The sequence below is a fragment of the Phyllobates terribilis genome, unplaced genomic scaffold (assembly GCF_046119375.1).
Source record: "Phyllobates terribilis strain yellow unplaced genomic scaffold, ASM4611937v1 Scaffold_5__5_contigs__length_657084704, whole genome shotgun sequence".
Taxonomy (NCBI): domain Eukaryota; kingdom Metazoa; phylum Chordata; class Amphibia; order Anura; family Dendrobatidae; genus Phyllobates; species Phyllobates terribilis.
In genome coordinates, this window is record NW_027362765.1 from 635,045,827 (window position 1) to 635,067,087 (window position 21,261).

The following is a 21,261-nucleotide window of genomic DNA, read 5'->3' on the forward strand; positions in this document are numbered from 1 at the left end:
TAAGTATTCTGTATTTAGAATTAGTAAATGAATATTAAGACATAATATGCTCAGTATTTAGACTGAATATGTATTCTATCACTCTTGCATACTGACCAATTCTATTACTTGTTATGCAACTGTGAAACACTGAAGTCCCAGTATGCAGATAACAGAATACTATGTAGCCATGTGAACTGTAGCCAATGTCCCTTATGTGATATAATTGGCTAGAGGTAGGGTATAATATTATTGATTGTACGCTATAATAAGAAGCGAGGCAGTGAACTTCATTCTTAGACAGCGCTGCATATCATGATTATACACTGTAACCAGCTCATTTTGTAATACACATTGCAGAGAGACATTTTTTTTACTTGTCACTGTTCTTAATAGATCCCTTAGGGACTTTTAAGATGCAATTGTCTGTTTGCTTGTGCTATATACAGTGATACCACAACATCGCTGCATACAGCAGAAATCACAGTCTGCGTTGAAGCCCGGTCCAGGTAGGGTTTCAGAGGAGCTCTGTAAGGACAAGCACAGAGATCTTCAACAGACCCACGGGTGTCATAAGAACCCATCGGCGTGCCACTATCATGCCAGGAGCTCGCCAATGGGCACATGGAATGACGCACCCCCATGCTGTCGGAGTTCCTCTCCACCTGCAATTGTTAGAAGCAGATCTTGGCTGTAACACACAGTCATCACCTGCCGAGTGCGGGCCGGGTTCACCCCGTGAGCCAGCTCCACACACCCGCTTCTGACTTGCGCCGCACCTGTATGGCGCATGTCGTGAAGAGATTAAGGAGTCTCCTTGGTCAGCCAACTATTCAATATGCACAATCTTTTTGTTGTTAGGATAGTTAGGTGGAGGCAATCATTCTTACTCACGTTTGCAGTTAGGGTTATCCTATATCTGAATAAATTGCAGCAAAAAAAAAAACCCCGAGTTTGTTAGGATTTCAAAATGTCTCATCTTATTTACTCTGCTGTTGCCCTTTTCTCATACTAATTTGCCGTGGCTCAATTTCTACAGACCGTCATCCACTTCAGTCCTTTTGCATCTTGGGCAATACAGGTTTATAGACTCCTTTCCTTTAAGCCTTGTTATTGTTAAATTGATGTATAATTTTGCATTGAATTTCCCTCCGTTTTTTTTTTTTTTTTTTTTTTTAATTAATGAGGGCCTGTCACCTCCATAAATGCTATTTACCTGAGGATATAGGGGTAGTCTGGGGGTAAAATGTCATTTTCTTGCTCCAGTAAGCCAGCTACACAGTGTGTCTACACTATTTACCTGCAGATTATATGCTAAGGCTGCGTGCCCACTATGCGTTTTTCATGCGGAATTTCCGCAGCGTAAACGCTTGCAAAAGGCTTGGTAATCTGTGCCCCATGGTCCCCAATGATAATCTGCATGTTCTATGCCCATGCTGCAGAATTTTCCGCTGCGGATTTTCCATGCAGAAAAATCTGCAGCATGTCCATTAGTTGTGCGTTTCTGCATGTGGATTTGAGGTCCCAATGCACTAGAAAAGTGCAAGACAAATCCGCATGTAAAAACGCTGCAAAAACGCGTGTAAAATCCGCAAGCGTTTTTACATGCAGAAACGCTGCGGAAATTTTCTGCTTCATTTCTGCATCGTGGGCACATACCCTAAGGGTATGTGCACACAACATCTTATAGAAGCATTGTTTTTGAAGCAGAAGATGCTTCAGGAAAACTCTAGAATATGGTTTTCCTGAAGTGTCGTCTTTGTCGTCTTTTTTTGCCATTTTTGCAACAACGTTTCTTTTTTTATATTCTATAAATAGAATAATGGTGCTTGAGGGATCGTCAGGTCACTTTTTTAGCTGCTTCACAGTTTCAAATCATGAATTGGTTAAATTATTTTAAAAAAGACTGAATATATGCATAAGGCTATGTGCCCACGATGCAGAAATGCTCAGGATTTTTTCCTGAGCGTTTCTGCATCTCCCTGGCAGAAAAAACGCATGCGGATTGTACATGTGGATTGTACATGTGGATTGTACATGCGGATTGTACATGCGGATTGTACATGCGGATTGTACATGCGTTTTCCTGCCAGGGACATGCGGATGTGAAGCGTTCTTCATATGCATTTCTGCATGTGGGTTATCAAGCGCTTTCCAAGCGATTTTAGCATCACTTAGAAAAGTGTTTGACAACTTGGTCACACTATATAAATCCACGCAAACAGCATGGATTTATATAGTGTGACCCGAGAGATTGTCAAAAAATAAATATATACTTACCTTCCGATGGCCCGCGCTGTCTTGCTTCGCTCAGTCCCGGCTGCCGGCAGCGGTGGATTGAAAGACCTGCCGACGTCAGTGTCGCGTGACCCGTCACATGACTCTGACGTCAGCGCAGGTCCTATATCCACTGTGAAGTGCCGGGAAGCAAGTAGGAGCGCAGCGCGGGCCGCCAGAAGGTAAATATACATTTATTTTTTATTTTATTCTTTTTATTTTTACAGATTTTTTAATGGTACCTGGGTGTGGAGGAGACTCTCCTCTCATCTACACCCAGATACCATCCCCGCACATTAGAACGCGCCAATTACTCAAGTACAGATGCAGTCTTGCCGAATTGGCGCGTTCTAATGCAAGTCAATGGCGGCGAAAACGCAGCACTTCCGCAAAATAATTGGTAGTGCTGCGTTTTTTTCCACAATGATAATCCGAAGCGGAAATTTCCGCAGCATGTGCACAGCACATGCGGATTATCATTGGGGAACATTGCTGCCCTTCTACCAAGCGTTTTTAATGCGTTTCCGCAGCTGCAGAAACGCATTAAAAACTCATCGTGGGCACACAGCCTTAAGGTGCATATTTTTAAAATTGACAAGCCGAGATTTCCATCTGTGCCTGCATCGACACCATTTTACTGAAGCCTGCAACCAGATCAATCTGTGCAGGTGCTGATCGCGGCTAGAGCGTCGCTGGCACAAAAATGTAAACCGTATGAATATACAAACACCAGAGGCAGCTGAGGGGCCGTGGCAAAGACAAAAACCCTACCCACAGTCCCGTCACAATGCACGAACACCTTATTGGACCCAAATGTCTAATGATGATTAAAGAATGACCAGGCTGTGGATTTCAGTGATGGTACCTATTAAATCAGTAGAACAGTGCCTTTATGCCCATACCTTTAGTTTATCACGCCTGAGCCTGATGATAGGTTCTCTTTATTCACTGCTTTTTCAAGCAGGTCCCAGACGGAATCTGCCTGAAGTAGATATTGTGCGCCCATACCCTAAATCTGGAGGTGACAGGTGAGTTTTTGGACTGTCTTCCTGCCCAGTTCAATCCTATTTACTCATCATTTAAAGTTCTCTTCCACTAGTAAAGACATGGCTTTGTCTTTAATAGTTTTATATTGGTTTAGTCTTTCATTCCTTCCAGTATCAAACCATGTGTGGTGTATAAAGAGGACCTGTCACTAGATAAAAACTTAAAACTTGGCATTTTTTTGCTTTTATTTTATTCCTTCTGCTCCCCTGAGTATTTCTTTCCTTGAGTTTTTAAATTATGCCATATGGCTCCAGAGATATGGACTTTTATAATTTGTGCTAATTTTGGTGGTCTTTAACAAGGGTCTTAGCTCACAAGGTAAAAAAGGAAGAGCAGCCTAAAGGCACACCCCCAGAGGATCCTTTGTGCCGTCTCCTTGGGAAAGACGATAAAACTTATCAGTAAATGCAATGGTAGCTCTGAAGCTGTGTGGCGGATTAAAAAAAAGAACACAACAAGCGGACTACTCAGGGAAGCAGTGAGGGAAAACAAGCCTAAAATTGGCAATTTTTGACCTCTTTAAATTACTTGTATTGTCTACCAGTGCTAGTGAGGTCATCAAATACTGACAGTGGGGAGTTATATTTCTGATGTAATTCACCCAAAGAATAGATATTTTTGTTTGAATGGCTTATAACATATATGTGGTTTTCCATTTGGCATTAATCATGTGTGCACATTTGTAAAACTTGGATGCTTTATGGGAAAGTTAAACATTTCTGCCGTTACTGTCACCATGACACTATCATAACTCTAATACTTTGTTTTCTTATCCTGGTCATTTTTAAAAATTTGAGTATGGAGAAAACTTGTCAGGTTTTTTGGACTCACAAAGGTTTTTTGTAAGTGTAAATTTGTGAAAAAAAGACTTTGGCCCCTATTCATCATCTCCTTTTTTGTTTAATTTTGTGTTGTTTGCGTCTTTCCTTTTTTTTTTTTTTGTTAAACCTAAGGCTATGTGCCCACGATGCATAAATGCTCAGGATTTTTCCTGAGCGTTTCTGCATCTCCCTGGCAGAAAAAACGCATGCGGATTGTACATGCGGATTGTACATGCGGATTGTACATGCGTTTTTCCTGCCAGGGACAAGCGGAAGTGAAGCGTTCTTCACATGCATTTCCACATGCGGGTTGTAAAGCTCTTTTCCAAGCGATTTTAGCATCACTTGGAAAGTGCTTGACAACTTGGTCATACTATATAAATCCATGCAACCGGCATGGATTTATATACTGTGACCTAAAGAATGGTAAAAAATAAAAAAATAAATATATACTTACACTCTGATGGCCCCCGGTGTCTTGTTTCCCTCCATCCCAGCTGCCAGCAGCGGTACACTGAAGGACCTGCCAACGTCAGCGTCGCGTGACCCGTCACATGACTATGACGTCAGCGCAGGTCCTTCAGTCCATTGCTAGCTGCTGGCAAGCAAGGAGGAGCGCAGCGGAGGCCGTCAGAAGGTAAATATAATCTATATTTTTTATTTTATTCTTTTTTTCACAGTTTTCTATGGTACCCGGGTCCGGAGGAGAGTCTCCTCTCCTCTAGACCTGGGTACCATCCGCACATTGAACGCATGTATTCCGCATGTCCTTATCTAGTGAAGCGGAATGCACGCGTTCTAATGCAAGCCAATGGAGGCGAAAACGCAGCACTTCCGCAAAATAATTGGTAGTGCTGCGTTTTTTTCCACAATGATAATCCACAGCGGAAATTTCCGCAGCATGTGCACAGCACATATGGATTATCATTGGGGGACATGGCAGGCCTTCTACCATGCGTTTTTTAAGCGATTCTGCAGCGTTTTTGCTGCTGCGGAAACGCTTTAAGAACACATCGTGGGCACACAGCCTTATTCATTATTTTATTTGCACCTTTTTTATAGTCTATTATATGTGCTCCTCTGTTTCATTTTTTTGTTTTCTGCTTTGTGGGGCAGAGTTTGGCAATTCCAGATGTTTTCACCTGATTAATCAATTGCGATTTTTTTTAAAATGTATCAAAATTTAACATAACACAACTCCACTCCAGTCCCTCCCTGGTGTATCTTTGTGCAAATAGTGCGACTTTTGGCACAAAAAATTTTTAACACAGAAAGAAAGCCCATTTTGGACTTTATGCCAAATTCATGAATTGCGTATGCCGTTTTGATGTATTTGGTATCAAAAACGGCAACTAATACCAAAAGACAAAAAAGGAAAGTGACTTTTTTTTTAATCAGATCTTTTTATTAAACAAACTTGATGTTACATTTGTCTTGCACATCATATGTAATATAACATCTTGTATACAATTATATGCATATCTGAAAATACACCTTTTCATATTAGCAAATGATTATATTTTGACCATTGATATGATAACTTAAAGAAACAATTCCCCCCCACACACCCTTTAATGCACCACTTTAAATCAAAATAGAGAAAACAGTATAACACAAAGAGTTCCCGGATCATTGTACACTGGAGTCCACTTTAAACAATGTGACCCGTGAGCTATTTTCAGATAAAACATAAGAGTTGTTATAACAGAATTATCCCTCCACTATCAGTTGCCACAATCTGTCTTGCAACAGCACTCCAGACGGAAGGCCAGGAACATCCAACCAGGGTCCCCAGATTTTTTCAAATTTTCTTATTGCTTTTCTTTTACAGTATACACTTTTTTCCATCCATATGTAATTATTCATTCTATTTAGAAGATCATTTATTTACTGGGGGTGGGCATCCAACCAGTGCTTTGCTATTAACTTACGGGCCTGATACAAAATACATGTCACACCAATAGCCAATGAGCATTCGAGATCCGTTGACTCACCCAAATATCCCAACACACAAATCATAGGATTAGCCTGATACTGTATTCCAAACACCCTTTGTAACAAAGCCAAAGTATTTGTCCAATATGGGCCTAGCATTCTACTTTCCCAGAATATATGCATCAGATGAGCATTCTCATCATCACATCTAGGGCACTCTGCATTTGAGCGAACCCCAATTTTGAATAAAAAGCTTGGCATTCTGTATACCCTATGTATAAGATATAATTACAATAGCCTCTGAGACTCACAAGGAATGGTCTGGGAACATGTTCCAGTATTTCCATCCATTGTTCATCAGGAATTTGTCCTAAATCAGATTCCCACTTAAATTTTAACTTCCTGCTATGTTCGTTACAGCGATATTGCATGAGCTGTACATATAATCTAGATATTAACCCGGACGTAAATTTTGCTGCTACGAATTACTCAAGGAACATGACATTTTTTAATCTGGGTTACCGAGTTACTAAATTGAGTTTGAAACGCGTGCCTCAATTGTAAATATTGGTAGAAGAATGTATGAGGAAGCTTTTGAATTCCTGTTGGAGTTTATCAAAACTTTTAAGTGTTCCATTTTCTATTATTTTATCTACAGTCTGTATTTCCTTCATCTGCCATCCATCAAACCCTTTTAGTTTTACAAACTCTGCCATTTTATGATTTTGCCACAGTGGAGCGAATTTGGTGAACCCAGTAATTTCCAATGGTCTCTTCCCTCTGTCCCATACTTTATACATTAATGCCAAAGTTAGTCCAGCCCCATCTGAGCTTCCCATACCCCCCTCTACTACATAAATAGGTGAGGAACATTTCCTATTCAGTATCACAAGTCTACCTAGTCTAGTCATACTATCCCTGGTTTCCCACCCATGAAAATATTGTGAGGCTATAAAGTAAAACCATGGATCCTTTATTGCCAATCCTCCATCCTATTTATCCACCTGTAGAGTTCATTATTTGATCCTTTATCTACGTTTACACCATATTAATTCTCTAAACATTGTCTGCACTTTATGGAAAATAGGTGGTGGTATCCAACAAGGGGAGTTGTGTAGTGTCAAGATTACTACAGCCCGGGAAGGTCATGCCGAACCACCCTCTGTTATATCTTGCGCGAACAGCTCTCTGCTGCCCCCTATTGTCAGGACTATTACACAATTCGCCGACTATCAATGTAGGAGGCCGCAGGCTGTTTGCATTAACAGACTAGTTATTGGAAAACTAACAGTGCATTTGTGATACATATACCTCCGGATTCCAACACATAGAATATATGTATATACCCCCGTACAATCAAAAAAGATTTTTAGCTGCCACAAGCAGTTGGGTTTCATAGACTGACTGGACGCCTGGTTCTGGTAACTTATTGCTTCGGGGTGCAGTTTACAGAACACAAGGAACAGAACTATTACATTTTATATTTAATCCAAAATGATAGGCAGTGTTTATAACAATATACAACAAAATTACAAAGGGGACAAAACAATACAGAATATACAGTTACATAAAATAAAAGGATAAATCAAGAAAACTAACTAGACCTGTCATCACAGATATTGCTTCAGGTATATGGAGGGAGGCTTCTCCAGAAAAACGTACAGCACCTACAGTGAACTGTGCCTTCAGGTACTGACACGCCTAAAAGTTGCCATTTGCTTTTTATTAGCTCCTAAGTTACACCCACACCCTTTCCCATCCTTGCTCCTGCAGGGTTGGACTTTTCAGTTTCAGAAAATTATGAGATTCCCTAAATTGACTATATCTTTGCTTCGGAATGTCGCATGTGCCCGATATCAACGTCATCTTTTGTATCATGAGTTTATCTTTACATAGAGACCAAATATTCCAGGTGTAGCCTCGTGTATCAGCTCCTCTTTCAATTGACATGATTCTGGTTATCGTGCAGCGACTTGAAACTGTGCTTTGCATTCTCCACTTCATCACATTTCCGAAAATATGATTTTCCTATCTATTGGATCGAAGCAGTTCATGCAAGCTTCCCTTATTATTTTTCTAATAAGCACACAAAGACATTCCGGAACTTAGTTTCTAAGTTGCTTATCTTGGTCGTAAATGTAATCCACATTCCTGAAGCCCTCAAAACTGTTCAGCCTTTGGAGTATCTATGAGTTACCAAATTTCAAAGGAGGGGGTCAGCCACACAGAGGAGAGTGCTAGCTCTTCTCTCATCTCTGGAAGCATTTTACTTTTTTTTCATGGCATGTATTATATACATTTGAAACCAGGAGTTTACATACACTATATAAAAAGACACATATGCATGTTTTTCTCAATATCTGACAAGAAATCAGAATAAACCTTTCCCATTTTAGGTCGATTACGATTACCATAATTTTTAATGTTTGCCAAATGGCAGAATAATGAGAGAGAATGTTTCAAGGCATTTTTATTACTTACTGCAAAGTCAAAAGTTTACATACATTTCATTAGTATTTGGTACCATTGCCCTTAAACTGAATGACTTGGGTCAAATGTTTGGGATATCCTTCCACAAGCTTCTCACAATAGTTGGTCGGAATTTGGGCCCATTCCTTCTAATAAAACTGATGTAACTGATCCAGGTTCGTAGGTCGCCTTGCTTGCACCTGCCTTTTCAGCTTTGCCCATACATTTTCAATAGAATTGAGATCAGGGCTTTGTGATGGCCACTCCAAAACATTGACTTTGTCATCCTTAAGCCACTTTGTTACCATTTTGCCAGTATGCTTCGGGTCATTGTCCATTTGGAAGACCCAATTCCTCCCAAGCTTTAACTTCCTGGCTGATGTCTTGAGATGTTGCTTCAGTATTGCCACATAATCTTCTTTTCTTCTTCTTTAATCTTCTGCCATCTATTTTGTGAAGTGCACCAGTCCCTCCTGCAGCCAAACAACCCCACAACATGATGCTGCCACCCCTGTGTTTCACAGTTGGGATGGTGTTTTTAGGTTTCAAAATCTCTGCCTTTTTCCTCCAAACGTAACGATGGTCATTATGCCCAAAAAGTTCAATTTTAGTTTCATATTACTGGTCGTAGAGCTATTCGGCATGAATCCTGTTTGAGCTTCATGTATCAGTGCCGTAATGACCTTATTAACCCTCCGTCACATACAATAGGCCTGACAGGCACATCTCTTTTATTTGGCGGGAGTTTTGAAATGTTTGTATTTCAGAATTACTAGTTTTATGTTAAGTAAATGTTTTTTTTTTTTTGCGCCTGATTATGTGTAGTCTCTTTTATTACATCCCTATGAAGGTCACTGATCACTTTTAGAGCACTGAAATTGCAAACATTAGATATTATAGGTATTTTTCTAGCCTGCGCCTGACAGTCACATTGTATGTGAACTCGTTAGAACCGATATTGTATGTGACGGAGGGTTAAGTCTAGTAGCAAGAACCTTAGCGAATATCTTGACGTCAACCAGCAGCAAAGAGATTGGTCTGAAAAAGTCAGGGCATTCAGGATTTTTACCTGGTTTCAGTAACACTACAATTGCGTCACTCATTGAGGCATGCAATCTCCCCATCTCTGCAGCTCCCACCAATACTTTCAGTAGTCTAGGTAGGAGAATCTCTTTATATTCCTTAACCCTTCGTCTCATACAATATCTGTTCTAACGAGTTCACATACAATGTGACTGTCAGGCGCAGGCTAGAAAAATACCTATAATATCTAATGTTTGCAATTTCAGTGCTCTAAAAGTGATCAGTGACCTTCATAGGGATGTAATAAAAGAGACTACACATAATCAGGTGCAAAAAAAACATTTACTTAACATAAAACTAATAACTCTGAAATATAAACATTTCAAAACTCCCGCCAAATAGTCCCCAGTTCGACTCTGTCAAAAAACTCTGCAAAGAAAATTTATGGAAACAAACTTAATTTTAAGGTACCTTAAGTACTAGTAAACACATATTCAATCAGAATTAGATCCTGAAGTTTCCTCAGAAAAATTACACTTGCAGAGCAAAGAGCAAGAATTACACATCATTTTTGCATGTGTCAGGCAGATTGCATTATGACATTTGTGACATTCATAATTAGAAAGCCTTCTGATTCCGCTTTCCGTGGTGCAGGTGGTGCATCTCCTTCTTTTGGGAGGTGGTGCAGGTGGTGAATTTTCACTATCATCTTCTGGGCGGAATCTTTTGAGCTGAACTTTAAGGCGAGAGGGGATACCGATTGTTTTCATACTTCTCCTGCGTAGCTCTCCAAGCACTAGTTCATGGGCCAATTTTTTCAGATAGAATCGTCAAGCTTGTTTTCAAGGTAAATGACTTGTGAATTTATACCACCCAAATTCAGCATAGCAAAAAATATGACCATTGGCCAGCGTTTGGTGTTTCTGCTGACGTTGAAAGTTGAGCACATCTGATCCGCTGTATCAACACCCCCTTTGGTTGCATTATAAAATGTAATTATCCCCGGGTTTTTTTGTGCCTCAGTCCCAGGATCGATGGCATCATCATCATGAAGTGTTGATAGAAGAAGTACAATCTTTTTTGCTTGTGGTACATAGGAAACCAAAACCTTTACATTATGGAATGCAAACCTACTGCTGTACTGTTGTCTCCCTTTCACACTTACAAACTGTGTAGGCAATTCTTTTTTATTTTTTCTTACAGTTCCGACATATGAAAGCTTCTGCATTTTCAGATAATCAATCAGATCTCAATTTGAAAACCAATTGTCAGCTGTTATATTGCGACCCGATCCAAATAAGGGCTCAGCCAGTCTTTTTACAACATCACTGGGTTTGTTGCTGACACAGTAAGGACCTTCTGGTTGTTTTCCTGCATAAACTTCCAGGTTGTAAGTGTAGGTCTTACTGGCATCAACAAGGGCATACATTTTTATTCCATATTTGTTAGGCTTTGATGGAATATATTGACGAAAGGCACATCTACCACGAAAACCAGGGAGCATTTCGTCAATAGTGAGATTCTCCCCAGGGCAATAGCTTTTTTTTACAGTTTTCAACAAATTTTTGGAATATATCACGAATTGGAGCAAGTCGGTCATGTGTTTTACGTTCGGTTCGGGTAGTTCTGTCATCAAACCGAAGGCAACGAATTAGAAGCTTGAATCTGTTTATGGACATAACAAGGCCAGATTTTTCAACTCCATCCCCATCTTTACTCCAAAGTTCCTCCAAACTTTGTCTATTTGCCCTTTAAGCTCCTGCAAGGTATAATAATCCAAAAAAAGCACGCAGTTCTATTTCATCTGTGGCCTTGATGGTTCTGTTGCAGATGAACTTGTCCTTTATAATGTCTATATATTGGTTGGTATATGTGACAATAGAGTCCAGAATGTCATCTATGAATAAACTATTCCAGCATTCAACTGCATTTTTTGCATTACTTGCAGTTCCTATAATTGCAGGAAGGTGAGTAATAATGTTTTGAGGTTCCCTACGTTTTTTCTGGAGTGGCTTTTTGTTCCATTGGGTTTTTTTTATCTTTTCCCATATAATAAGATTCTACATCTTCATCCTCACCACTGTCACCATCTTGCTCTGTTTCAGAATCCACTTCACATACTTCCACCTCATCATGAGAATCAATCTCACTTTCCTCTCCTAAATCCTCATTCAGTGTGGGGTCTGCATCATATAACAGCATCTTTGTTATTTCCTCAACATCAAGGTTTTTTGATAAATTGTACATTTTCCTCTCCATTTCAGCAGATAATCTGAAGCAAGAGAAGGAATATGTGTTAGGGAACTACTGTATATGCCTGAGCAGCACACTTTCTTTTTTAATCTGCCTTATTTCTATGAAATATCCTCACACTTTGTGCTATACATTCATAAAACAAGCTAAATAAACAATTGTGATGAATAAAAACATAAAATACCAACCTTATTGAGTGTGACGTGTTCACATACAATGAGCCTGAGAGATTAGCGCAGTTATATCTGTCCTCCTGAAGCTCTGCAATCCAACTGTGGTATGAGGTTTCACAGAGCTGCTAGAGACAGGAGACTACCTGGAGGGAGGGGATTTTCTCACAATCTGGTGAGGAAGGAGAAATGAAAGTAAGAGATGTGTCTGTCAGGCCTATTGTATGTGACGGAGGGTTAAAGAATTCACAAGGAAGGGCGTCAGAACCTGGAGCCTTCTCACTCTGGAGTGAGCACACTGCCACATCTAACTCCTGTACTGATGAGGGTTGATCCAAGAAATGCCTAACCTCTTCTGAGAGGCTAGGGAGCTTTAACCCCTCCAAGTATGTTACAATGTCCGCCACCAGTGCATCCGATCTAGTGGTGTATACGTCTTTAAAATTTTGTCCTAGAAAGACAAGTTTCATTATGTATTAACACCCCTCCTGTATTTTAGCTATTAATGATAGCAAGTAACCTGCACTTTCACCCTCAATGAAGTATTTTTGTTTAGTGAACATACTTTTCTGTGAGTATACATGTAGTAAATGATCTTTCAGATTTTTTTGAGCCATTTCCCAAAGTGTTTTGTTTACATCTGACCCGCTTTCTATATATCCGCCTCTTTTTTCATAACCCCCTGTTGTAGCTTCTAGGATTTTTCTCTAGTTTTGGTTTTAATGTCACTAATTTTCCGTATACATTTTCCCCTTACAAAGGCCTTCATTGTATCCCAAACCGTATTATTCTCTGCTGAACCCTCATTAAACCGAAAAAAATGTCCCCACTCCCTGCACATGCCACTTTCCTCCGGAGCATCTCCGACAGCATAGCGCGTGTAGGGGAAGTGACACGCGCCGGGCCATTCAATGGGCCATTTTGGCAGGAAATTTGAAAAATGTAACAAAAAAAAAGGAAAACGACAGTGAACGCATTTAGCTGGACCTTACATCAGGAGAGAGGGGGCCTCATCCTATTGGATGAGAAAGGCGCTGGATCTCGGTTTCCTGTATAAAAGGACCCTGATGGAAGACACCATAAGGTAGGACTGAGGCTCTAATGATGGATGAATCTGCATCTGCAGAGCCCAGCGCAATCCAGTGAGTATGTCTGGTAAGGGTAGGTCCATCTTGGTGCAGGATCCGTCCTCACTTCAGAACTTTATCCTCTCTCGCTGGGACAAGTCTCCAAAAATGCTCAATTCAAAAATATCTCTTCCCCACCATGTGAAGATATCTTTAAACTGGTGGCTCAACCTGGGAAATTTGACTCGATCTCTTCTCTAACAACGGACGCCAGTCAAAGGGGTTGGGGAGCAGTCATGTCCCAGGAGGCCTTCCAGGGCATCTGGCCCATGAAGATGGAAGGCCAATCCTCAAATTTCAGAGAACTAAGAGCTTTAGAGGAAGCCCTGAGAGCAGTTAGTTATATACTCCAGGGAACTCATGTTATGATTTATTCAGACATGACAACTGTGGCCCATCTTCTTTATCCGGGCAGTACAAGGTTCAGAAGCCTACGAGAAGTCTCAGCAAGAATTTTCCTCTGGGAAGAGCATCATCTCCTGTCTCTATCAGCCCTTCATCTGAGAGGAGCCGACAATATTCAGGCTGACTTCCTGAGCAGGACAGATTTAAATCCGGGAGAATGGAGTCTCAGTTCAAAGGTGTTCCAGCTAATAACCAGGAAATGGGGTCACCCAGAGGTAGACCTCTTCGCGAGTCGACAGAATACAAAGGTGGATCAATATTTCTCCATAGATCAAAGGGAGACTCATTCAAGGGTAGATGCATTTTCTCACCCATGGAACTTCAGGTTGGCCTACGCATTCCTTCCAATTCCATTACTACCGAGGACCTTGCAAAATATCAGAGTAGACAAGGTCAGGACCATTCTGATCGCCCCTCTATGGCCAAAGAGAAGTTGGTTTGGGGTTTTGAACCTTCTAAACTCAGAGGGCCCTCTTCTCCTGCCTCCAGACCATGATCTACTCCATCAGGGTCCAATATTTCATACGGCTCCCCGAAGCTTATGCTTGGCAGCTTGACTTCTGAAGCCTTAATCCTGAAAGCCAAAGGCCTCTCGGATGTTGTCATAGACACCCTACAAAAATGCAGGAAGCAGGTCACTAATGCCATTTATTTAAAAATATGGAAGACCTTCTCTGCGTGGTATGGATCTACTCCCATTGATCCTTTTCATCCTCATATTACCAGGATATTGGACTTTTTACAGGATGGTCTATCTAAAGGGTTAAAGCCTAGCACCCTGAAAGTCCAGATGACCAAAAACTGGCAGACCACCGGTGGATAAAGAGGTTCATGACAGCAGCCTCTAGAATATGTCCGAGCAGGCCCATCGTGAATCCAACCTGGGACCTAAGTATAGTTCTGAAGGGTCTAACTATTATGCCCTTTGAACCTATGACTCAAACTCAAATGGACAAATTATCTTGGAAGGGAGCTCTATTAGTAGACATAATAACAGCAAGAAGAGTCGGCGAGATCCAGGCCCTTTCCATCAGGAAACCTTATCTGAAAATCCTGGATGACAGAATAATCCTCTGCCTAGACCCTTCTTTCCTTCCAAAGGTATCCTCTCATTGTCACATGTCCCAGGAGATAATTCTCCCATCTTTTTTTCATAATCCAAAGGACAACCGAGAATCAGAGTTCCATTCCCTAGATGTTAGAAGAATCATCCTTTACTATCTATAACAGACGGAACTTTGGAGGAAGGATCAGAACCTTTTTATCCAGTACTGGGGACCAAACAAAGGGAAGAAAGCCTCCAAGAGTTCTCTAGCTAACTGGATTAAAAAAGCAATCCCAGAGACATATAAAAGTCAGACGTTCCTCCTCCTGTGTCGCTAAAAGCTCATTCCTCCAGAGCCATGTCCGCTTCTTGGGCCAAAAGGGCCAGCGCTTCCATAGAGCAGATCTGCAAAGCTGCTACCTGGTCCGCGGTCCATACCTTCACCAAGCATTACAGATTAGATTTGATGTCTGTAAAAGATTTAGCCTTTGGCGGGAAAGTCCTCCAGGCTATAGTACCTCCCTAATGATATCCTTTGGTATTACTCCTGTTGGTGCTGTCGTGGAGGGGATTAGAGAAAATAGAATTAGACTTACTGGTAATTTGGTTTCTAAGGCCCTCCACGACAGAACAGGTATTTCCCCCCTATGAAACTTTGTTCATTTAAATTCATTGGTGTTAATAAATAATTCAAGCATTCTGTGTGGTCCTTGGAAAAACACTGAGGATGGAGGGAAGGGGAGGGCTATTTAACCTCTTGTATTTCCTGTCCCTAATTAGGATGGGGTGCTGTCGTGAGGGTCTTAGAAACCGAATTACTGGCAAGTCTAATTTTGCTTTTGCTATATGGACATTTGGAACCCTTGTGATTTTCCTGGTGCATAAACCCCTTTCAACTGTCATAACTAAAACAATCAAATGTAAAATTGAACTTAACTCTTTCATCCAGTGAAAGTTGGAGCTATTAATTAGCCTACCAACGGAAAATAGAACCAGTTCCACTTTCCTTTTTCTCCTTCTCCCACCCAAATATATAACCCAAACAATAAAGCGCAACCCGCATTGCTTAACTCCCTTCCAAGTAAGGGATTTCTAAATCAGCAGAGCTTATAACTAGCCGCAGCATTAAATGTTATTCAGCAAATTAAGAAGGGTAATTTAAGGTAAGGGTAAAGGTAGATTTACTTTGTGGTATCCATTTATAGCCAGTGTCTCTTCCTTCAGGAGACTCCTCCACTTTCAGTTCTCTTCGACCGCTCAATAGTGTCTATCCAGACCAACGCCTGTTTAGGATTATCAAACAGTTGAATTTTCCCCTCTACTGCCACCCAGAGGCATGCTGAATATAACATGGAGTAAGGAATTTGTATTGCTCTTTTTTTTATGTCTATGAATTGAGCTCTCCTCTTTTGCTGAGAAGTCAGGATATATAGACACAGTGGCTCCATTAATGTCCGAGCGTTATGGTCTCTCGATTTACGTAGAATCATGTCTCTGTCCCTAAAATGAAGGTGTATCATTATTATGGGGCGAGGTTGTGCACCTGGTGGTCTTGGGCGTGCAGGGACTCTGTGTGCACGTTCTATGGCAAAGAAGGGGGAGACTGCCTCTTTACCAAACATGTCCAGAAACCAGGATTCAAAATAAATGACAGGGTCTTGGCCCTCCACCCTTTCTGGCATCTCCACAATGCGCAGGTTATTTTGCCTTGACCTATTTTCAAGATCATCCACCTTGTTGAGAAGCATAGTAATATTTTGCATATTTGTTTTAATCCCTTTCTGCATGACAGGGATAGTGTCCTCCACCTCTCCGACTCTTTTCTCCACTTCCCCCATTCTTTGGTTGAATTTTTGCATATCACGTCGGAAATGGATAATGTCAGCTTTAATTTCCCCCACTTGGACTCTGAGGCCATCTACGGAGGAGCTGCAGCTATGTATCGCTGTGTAGATTTCTCTAAGAGAGGGCTCTCTGTCTTCCACTCCCGCCATGTTCATATCTGAGGATATGTGCTCCTTCTCAGACCCGGGCTCTCCTTCTCTCACCTGGCATCGCGAGGACTGCACCGCCATCTCCAACTGTGTCTCAGCCACTCCCTCCTCCTCCACATCAGCATCCTTTGGCTCCTGAGGCAGCGTGATCTGTGTGTCCCGAGCGGGTACGTTGGCCACCAGCCTGGTGAATCTCCCCAGCCTCACCACTGGGGTCTCCATTGCTGTGTGTGTCAGGGCTGCTGCGTGCTGTCGCCATCTTTGAAGCTGTGTTCTCCCAGTCTCTCTCCTCCTGCACCTTACTAAGTATCATCCGCTCCACCGATTTGCACTGGGATTAGCTCCTTCTGATCCAGATATCCTCCCCTGGGTCTAGGTTTGCAAGGAAACCACGTGTTCTGGGCTGATAAGGTATTAGCAGGATGTTTAGCAGGAGATCTGCTCCACACGTCCTTCTCACATGACAGCTAGGACACGGCCCCTGGAAAGTGACTTTTTAAAATAAAAACGCATGAATCAACGCCTTGATGTTAATACCTAATGTGTAGGGAAAAAAATGGACCACCAGAGGAATTGACATCAAAGGAAGGCGCAGAGGATGCTAGGCAGATGGGAAGAAGAAACATAGATGCACTCTAAGGTTGCGGTCAGATGCTAATGAATCTCGGCTCAAACTCTGTTTACAGAGTCTGATCCGAGTGTCATCTTGGTGTGGAGCACAGGTGTTGAGAAGTTGGAGAGCTTAATTTCTCCATCTTCTCCTGAGTCTGCGGATGTCGGACTTCACTCTGATTTGATCCGAGTGCAGTCCGTTGTTCCACATACAACCATAGATTTCGGAGCCATTGGCATGAGGAAAAAGGTACGGATCTGCACTACTCCATAGTATAACATTGGGCCGAGTGCTATCCAATAACACATCACAGCACTCGGCCGTGTTATACGCTCATGTGAGCGAGCCCTCAGTGTGAGAGCGTCACTGATTGACATAACAACCAGGTTGCAGCGTTAGCCAGATGTATAGCGCACTCAAATTGAATGGGCTCCAGGATAAAAAAAATCACATACTTGTATAAAATGATGGAGACAGAAATGGATACATACATATAATAACACATGACACAGCAATAAAACAACCATGTCAAGTAACAATAGTTACAAATGTGTACATTTTTACAAATAAGGTGAGAGTGCAGATTTAGACTATTGACAAAACTATATAAAAGTCAGTCTTTTCAACTATATGGGGTTAGGCAATCCAATTTAAAAATCCAATACATCTCCCTTTTTCGTAATAATTGGAAATGGTCATGAGCTTTATAATTTCCAAGCAAATATTTTTTCCAGGCAGGCTCCACTTCAGTAGCAAACGAGTGTTCAATACATAGTAAAAAAACATACGTGAAAATCCAAAAAAAGGTGAAAATATAGTATGTAAAGAAATTTCTTACACCTTCCTCACATGTAATAAAGCTGTCAAACAGTTGCAAATCATGCACACAGGAGCGATTCAACCATATCACCGAGCAGCTGTAAATACTCGGAGCTCGCCCGAGCATACTCGGACAGAACATACTCACTCAACCCTAATTAAGACAGACATATCACAAAGTTAACAACCTTTAGCAAACACTTACATAACAGTGTGATGATTGTCAGTTTCCCAATCAGAATGAGGTACTGAACACTCCCAACTGGGAATCCAAAGCGCATATACAGTGGTGTGAAAAAGTATTTGCCCCCCTACCTGATTTCTTATTTTGCATGTTTGTCACACTTAAATGTTTTAGATCACAAAACAAATGTAAGTATAACACAAAGATAACACAAACACAAAATGCAGTTTTTAAATGAAGGTCTTTATTATTAAGGGAGAAAGAAATCCAAACCTACAGGGCCCTGTGTGAAAACTTGATTGCCCCCGTCCCCCTTAAAACATAAATGTGGTTTATCACATCTTTGGGAAGCGAAGTTCAATCTCCCTAGCCGCACAGAGGTCTGATTACTGCCACACCTGTTCTCAAACAAGAAATCACTTAAATAGGACCTGCCTCCCTGACAAAGTGAAGTAGACCAAAAGATCCTCAAAAGGTAGACATCATGCTGCGATCCAAAGAAATTCAGGAACATATGAGAAACAAAATAATTGAGATCTATCAGTCTGGAAAAGGTTGTAAAGCCATTTCTAATGTTTTGGGACTCCAGCAAACCACAGTGAGAATCATTATCCTCAAATGGCGAAAACATGGAACAGTGGTGAATCTTCCCAGGAGAGACCGGCCGGCCAAAATTACCCCACCCAAGAGCGCAGCGACGACTCTTCCAACAGTTCACAAAAGACCCCACAATAACATCCAAAGAACTGCAGGCCTGACTTGCCTCAGTTAAGGTCAGTATTCATGACTCCACCATAAGAAAGAGACTGGGCATAAATGGCATGCATGGCAGAGTTCCAAGACAAAAACCACTGATGAGCAAAAAGAACTTAAAGGCTCATCTCAGATTTGCCAGAAAACATCTTGATGATTGCCAAGACTTTTTGGAGAATACTCTGTGGACTGACGAGACAAAAATTTAACTTTTTGGAAGGTGTATGTCCCATTACATCTGATGTAGAAGTAATACAGCATTTCAGAAAAGGAACATCATGTCAACAATAACATGTGGTGGTAGTGTGATGGTCTGGGGCTGTTTTGCTGCTTTAGGATCTGGAAGACTTGCTGTGGTTAATGGAAGCATGAATTCTGCTGTCTACCAAAAAATCCTGAAGGAGAATGTCCGGCCATCTGTTCGTGACTTCAAGCTGAATCGCACTTGGGTTATGCAGCAGGACAATGATCCAAAACACACCAGCAAGTCCACGTCTGAATGGCTTAAGAAGAACAAAATTAAGACTTTGGAGTGGCCTAGTCAAAGTCCGGACCTTAATACTATTGAGATGCTGTGGCATGACCTTTAAAAGGCAGTTCATGCTTGTTCAACAATTTTGCAAAGATGAGTGGGCTAAAATTCCTCCAGACCGTTGTAAAAGACTCATTGCCAGTTATCGCAAATGCTTGATTGCAGTTCTTGGTGCTAAGGGTGGCCCAACCAGTCATTAGGTTTAGGGGGCAATCACTTTTTCACACAGGGCCCTGTAGGTTTGGATTTCTTGTTCTCTTAATAACAAAGACGTTCATTTAAAAGCTGCATTTTGTGTTTACTTATGTTATCTTTGTCTAATATTTACATTTGTTTTCCTTGTTACTGTAAATGTTTCAGATCACAAAACGGTAACAATGTTTTGAGCTTTTGATTTTCAGGCTCCATATATAATAATCCACTACTGTTTCGTACGTGAGACTACCATCATTTTATAGACAATCATACTGGCTATCTCATACATTAAAATTGATTTGCAAATTTGCATAACTAATCATATACTAAATAGTTGCAAGTCGAATTTATGTATGAGATAGCCAAGATGATTGTCTATAAAATGATTATAGTCTCACGTTCGAAGCAGTAGTGGATGGTGAGATATGGAGCCTCAAAGTCAAAGGTTCAAAACATTTTGCTTGTCATTGTAAGTGTGACAAACACGCAAAAGAATAAGAAATCAGGAAGGGGGCAAACACTTTTTCACACCACTGTATAGTTCAAACTATCAGATATTCAGCACATTCTGTTTTTAATTTGCACCCCTTTTTAAGCCTATTTTAAATGCGTGCACTTCCTTTTTTTTATGTTCATTGGATATGCACAGTTTTTATTTACGTGGTGAAAAAAAATTTTGTAAAAAAAAAAATTAGCTTCTCTTGCCATTTTCCGAGAGCCATAGCGTTTTCAATTATCGGGATATGCGGCTGTGTGAGGGCTTGTTTTTTGCGCTTTGGAGTAGCATCTACTCCAGTATTGATTTGATTGCAGCTTATTACATTTTTTTGTGTTATTGCAGCTGCTGAAAAACTGCTATTTTGGCGTTTTGATTTTCGTTCTCGTAACACCATTTACCAATCTGATTTATTTATTTTAGATTTTGATAGATCTGACTTACAATCACAACAAAATCAAATATGTGTATTTTTATTTCTTAATTTTTAATGGGGGAAAAGGACGGTGATTTGAACTTGTACATATTTTTTTTTTCATAGTTTTTAAGCTTTTAACGTTTTTCACTGTTTTTGTTAGTCCCCTTTAACTTGAACCTGCAATCATCTGATCGTTTGTGCTATATACAGCAATGCCACAACATTGCTGTATATAGCAAAAATCAAGGTCTGCTATCAATGCCAGCCACCGGCTGCTTTGCACAGGAGTACAGTCATGACAGGCACAATGGTCTTCAGCAGTACCCCAGCCATCATGGCACCCTGTAATCACGTTGCGCCCTTTTTTACCGATGCTACTGTCACAGATTTCCAGTGGGGAAAAAGTGGAGAGATGGATCTTGGCTGCGCTTCCGAGGACATCAGTGGATATTGGTATATAGGTGAAAGTATCCAGGAAGCAATACTGGTAAATAGCGTTTTTTATTGTCAACGCGTTTCGAGTTCACATACTTCATCAGGAAAAACCACCTTGTTTGGACCCACTGTGTTTGGTGAACATATTATTGACCTTCCCCTATTAATTGGTCTAGCCTTTAACCCCTTTCTGATTTGAGACGTAGCCATACATCCCTGTGCCCTGGTACTTATTGACCAGGGACATATAGATACCGGACGTTCTGACAGC

At 41.0% G+C, this 21,261-nt stretch overlaps 1 protein-coding gene across 3 annotated transcripts in view; it reads left to right on the top strand.

Annotated features, from left to right (window-relative positions):
- Nucleotides 1-21,261, top strand: part of LOC141273799 (E3 ubiquitin-protein ligase ZFP91-like) — a 66,999-nt gene that overhangs the window by 20,234 nt on the left and 25,504 nt on the right. The gene's annotated exons all lie outside the window — the stretch shown is intronic.